The following is a 5,745-nucleotide window of genomic DNA, read 5'->3' on the forward strand; positions in this document are numbered from 1 at the left end:
TCTTTATTCCTTTATTTCTATTTGACACTTTCTCCAAAGGGCCTTACAATGAAGTACCCAGCATACAGATGGGTGATTTTTACTGCAGCAATGTACAGTAAACACCTCGCTCAAGGGTACTACAGGAGTGGCTGAGATTCAAACCTGGGTCTTTCAAGCTGAATTCTGCAGCTCTAATCACTACAGTACCTGCATCTGCCGCACATGTCAGTGCTCTGCAAATAACTGGATGCACATTTCAAAATCACCTCTTAAAAGAACCCGCTATACCTATGTCAAAATAGAGATAAATAAAATCATTCCATCATTAAAAATGTTCTAGTTCGCAGTGAGTCAGGACCATGGGCTAAACATTATGGAAATATTTCAAATAGACTGTGTGTGTGAATCATGTATGCTGCTGCTCATGTAATGTTATCTGTTTTAAAACTTTTAACTTTTTACCAATTATATATGCAGCTACCCATGTATTGAATGCTACTTTAAACAGTGATATCAGACAAACTGACTGACTTATGTTTTGAGAAAAGCATCTGGTAAATGGATTAATGTGAATATAAAAGTAATGTAAATACTTCTCCTAAATATTGATTTACTTTAGGATGCGCGTCTCCTGTGGAACTGTTGACCATCGTCTCTCCGACTGAAAAAAACTCGTAGGGCAATTCTCTGTTGGGATCGTACAACTTCTTCATGTTCTCAGTGGTGGCATCAAGTTATATAAAACCATCCCACAGTAAAATATATAAACTCCATAATGTATTACTGATAATTCTAATAATCTCATTTTGCTTGACTTAACCTGCAAAGTGTGCTTTTCTAAATGAATATTTTGATGTAATTTTATTACTGCAATGCCATCTTTTGAAAACTGTCCATTTTTAAGGACTTTTACTCCTAAAGCTCACCTCGTGTAGTTCAGTTTCTCCACCATTTCTAGGCAGCTCACTGACTTACAATCTTCATAACAAAGTCTTGTTTCACTAATTTTCATGCACAGTAACCACACAGCTCACTTTTCAAGGTTTCAGTAAAAGGATAATGTTTTTTCGAACACCTTGAAAACGTAGGTTTTGATGCGTTCGGTACGAGTGGCGCGGAAATCTTACGTTTTCTGTTGTTTTCCTGCACAAAATGCAGTTTTGCACCTGTGGGTACCTTTGGAGAATATTTCTCTAGCTTTATCGTTCTAACCCAGCTTAAAGGGCCTTATGAATGTGAGAGGACACTGCTGTCATTTGGCTAAAAGAGATTATCTATATTTTGCAAATTATTTTTGCAGCAAAGATGTGAGCATTAATGAAATTGAATAACTGTGTCACACAGCTGCATTTAGTGATGGAATAAAGTGGTGAAGCCACAGTTAATTGGAAGACTGCCCCCAACACCCCAGAAGCCCCATAGCCCCAGTCCAAAAGTACTTTCACATATACGTCCAGACCCTGTGTGAGTTTGGCTGGCTTGTGTGGTTTTGAATTTCTCGGTGTCTCTCGCTGTCTATACCCCTGTGGCAACCCGGGTGTCAATATCCACGTTCAGGGAGGCCCCTCATATCTCTGGTTCAGAGCTGAGAGTATGTAGGACGCAGGCAGTGGCTTATAGGCAGCTGGCAGAAAAATACTAGCTGGGCTGGGCATGAGCGGTTAGGGTCTGGGAAAGAGGTTAGGGTTTTAGAAACTGAGACGAGGCTGTGTGGTCAAGTTTCCTGCCATGGCCCTTACGTTAAAACCACATGCAGCAATTCGTAAAAGTAGAGGTAAACATGTTAATTGACTGACAAAAGTTCCCAAACATATGCGTATGAAAATGGAATTAGTTTCGAATACTTATTCTTGACGAATGTCACTATAAAAGCATGCCAGTTGTTCACGCAAACTTGATTCTTTAAGCTGTAGCGTTTCTGATCCTATGTACAAAAATGAAAGGACAGAGATTTTCCCTTTTCAGTTAGAATGTGATGAAAAGGATGAAACGTAATTATTTGCTGGACTGCATATCTCTGCGAATTCTAGTTTATAGTTGTCGTCAGAAGGGGGGTGCGGTGGTGCAGTGGGTTAGACCAGGTCCTGCTCTCCGGTGGGTCTGGGGTTCAAGTCCCACTTGGGATGCCTTGTGATGGACTGGCGTCCAGTCCTGGGTGTGTCCCCATCCCACCCTGTGTTGTCTGGTTAGGCTCCGGCTCCCCGCGACCCCATATGGGACAAGCGGTTCAGATAGTGTGTGTGTGTGTGTGTGTGTGTGTGTGAAAGTTATTGTCAGATATATTGGGATGTTCTTGTAGTTATCCAGTAATGATTACTATGAGCCCTGTAACAGTTCCTTGTCTAAATAACATGTGAGCTTAACTTTACATACAATCTATTTTTTATAATATGGTTTGGTCCAGAACAAGTTCTACAGCTTCCATTTTCAATGGTGAAAGCTCTTCTGGTAAAATCAGTTGTTTATATATTTTTTCCCCTACAGGAACAATCTTAGGAAAAAATATGTCCAGATCCCTGTCTCCCTATATCATTATTCTGAGTAAATCAATACTTTAAAATGTTTCAAGAAATACATGCATAGATATTGTACATTCAATAGATACGTCAACGTCGATAACGACACATCCTACTGCACATACGAGCACAATACTGAAAAAATACATCTCAAGAAAATAAGAACTGCAGAAGTCAGTTACTTAAGTTGAGAGGAAACCACAAATAACCACTAGGCCCCAATTAACAGACAAAAGTAACCCTTGACTCGTTACCGGCTTGCGCAATGTTGTGAAGCAGAATGGTTTCTTTGCCGCAGTGCTGAAAGGACTCTGGGGCATCTGAGTTACCAAGAAGTCCCCATGTCTCAGCTGCCTTGAATAAAGGTATTTGAAAAAGAACAAAAGACAAAAAGGCTGCTTTAATGGTATGTAATGCCCTTTTTGACACATAATTGCATGTAGTGGACTATTTGAGATAAAAAGTGTCTGCTGAATAAATAAATGTAGATGTTGCCTCATTCAATGCTTTTCTGAAAGATTAAGGAATTTTGTCTGCAGGCATACAATTCTTATATGTTCGCCAGCCACTTTATTGGGTACACCTGGCTAGTACCAGGTGGGAGCCTCTTTTTCCTCCACAAGAGCATGAGTTCAGGCACGGTGTGCTGGATGTTTTATTCCACATGGTTCCTGGTCTATGCTGGTCTGACATCTTAACAGGGTTTCTGCAGGTTTTGGCTGTACGTTCACTCAGCTAACATTGCATTCCAACCCATCCCCAAGATTCTTTATTGACCTGACAGATGAGGAGAATATAGGCCGTTGGAATACAAGCACCCAGAAGCTTGTGGCGTTATCCTGAGATGACATGTGCTTTGTAACATCCCACTTTACCCTGCTGGAAGTATCCATTACAGAAAAATTAAAGTGATCATGGAGGGATGCACCTGGTCAGCATGCATGTTTTTGTGCTTTGTGTCACTCAAACAACGCTGAGCTGGGACTAAAAAACTGTGTGCCAAGAAAACATTGATCACACCATAACTACCGTTTGTGCCGTTGATAGCAGGCAGGATGGGTCCATAGATTAAGTAATTTCAGACTATGGGCTCAGCATTTTGCAAAAGAAACTTGGATTTGAGAGTTACGTATTAATGTGTTTCCATTCTTCAATCATGCAGTTTTGATGACTGCAAGTTCACTGAAACTTCATGCCCTTGTTCTGAGCCCACAGAAGATGATTCTGGCACAATATTCTGGTGCTGTAGTCCATCTGCTTCAAGATTTGACAAACTGTCTATTGAAAGATACGTTTCTGCACAGCACTGTTACACTGAGCTGTTATTTTTGCACTTGTGGTCTTCTAGTTCGCGCCACCGAATGTGACCGAACACCTCTGACCGCTCTCATGAACAAGGTGGTTTTGCCCACAGAAGTTTACTAAGTGGATTTTTTTTTTTTTGGTTTGTTTGTTGATCGTACCACTCCATAAACTCGAGTCTAGACACAGCAGTGCACAAAATTCCAGGAATGTTGTTGTTTCTCAGATGCATGCGTGCACCTGTTTGTGTATTTGCTTTTTATTTTATTGACTTTTTCTTTCTGAGATTTTACTTAGTTCCCACAATAAATCAAGGCATGTCTTCAGTTGGTCATTTAAAAGGCTCTCACAGTTCAGTAGCAGAGACACACCTGTAGTACATGAGCAGTGGAGTGCAGCCTTCTGCATTGTTCTGAGGTTGGTTTTGTAACTTCTTCAGAAGGACCTCCTCTGCATCCCGATAAACAGTTCTCATACACAAACTCTGAACGCAAAAATCCTCTAAATATCCACATGGACTTTTTAGTTCTCTCAGCCCAGACTTCACTGCCGCACTGGGCTATGGCACTTTTTTCCAGCTGTGGTTCCTGACCTGCGGCCTTTGACTAGAAAAAAAGAAAAAAAACTTTTAATGTTTACATTTGCCTAAAATGAGTTCCATTTTGAAAGAAAATGGAACATTGGAATTCCACCAAGTCATTCACCAAAAAATAACCTTTAAGGCCCAGTTAACATGAAGGTGATGTTGGTTCGTATAACTTTAAGTAATCCAATATGGAGTAGTATATTGAAGGATCACATAGTTTCCATTTTTTTGCGTTATGTTAATTAAAATGTATTTGCTTCACTTACCAGGTTCATCTGTTTTTATTAACAACAAATTATTACCCTAATTAATGTAATTTCCCTGAGGGACTGGGGGTGTGCAAAGAATAGTGGTTATTTATTAACTGTTTTTATGCATTAGTTTATCAATGATATTTGAAAAATAACAAAAGGAGATATTTTGATTATAGAAAATGTATGTTTATAATTTCGTCTACACTGATTTCAGGTTTGCAGAATCCTTTAAATTTTTAAAGACGGTCCTCTTGTCTTCGTTTAGTATTGTAGCTGTAGTTTAAAAAGCACTTGTTCAAATAATCAAAGCTCTCAATGGGGAAAAAAAACGCTGAATTAGAGCGTCTGCACGAATTTCTTGGTAACGGCAGAGAAGCGCGGTTCTCCTCAGCGAGTTCGACTCCATCGGCACTCGATTGTATCGGCCTGGGTCAGTCTACCTATTGGCCTCAATTGTTGATGAGTAAAACTACTAAAAGTGCTCTTGTATAAACGAAACGAAAAAAAATACTTCAGATATTTTAAAGAAAATTGCGGAATATTTAAACTTTGATGTTAAGCTTAGGTGTGTGTCTGTAACAAAACTGACAAATATTACATAACGGGCTTACTTTAGTTTAACCCTATGAGGGAGATATTCTAAATACTGTAATTAGAATATAGAATATATATAGAATAGAATACACAATTAGAACAAGCAACGAATTATTGTCCGTGGACACAAGAAAACCCTGAATTATTGCGGATTTTGACAAACTAAGGACTGCTTTGGATGATGCTGCTGCATAAAATGGAACACTTTTCAGGACAAGAAAATTATAAGCTACGTAATATGTACTAATTGTGCCTGTTCTGGGAATATATGTAATGCTTCTGTTGCACTGTTTGTTACAAAACACTCTAAGATTTGACACTGTGTGTGTTTGCTCTGTATTCGTAGCTTTGCTACACCAGTTTCAGTGAAATCCTGATGACGCTGGAAAAATCAGTGACACAAAAAAAATGTGTAATGTTGGAAACGCAAGCTCGGTCGGTCGGTCGGCCGGTGATGAGCGCAGCGCTCGGTGATTGATTGATGTGCCCTAAACCCGAAGTGACTGCAGTT

Source organism: Scleropages formosus, chromosome 18 (assembly GCF_900964775.1).
Source record: "Scleropages formosus chromosome 18, fSclFor1.1, whole genome shotgun sequence".
Lineage (NCBI taxonomy): Eukaryota > Metazoa > Chordata > Actinopteri > Osteoglossiformes > Osteoglossidae > Scleropages > Scleropages formosus.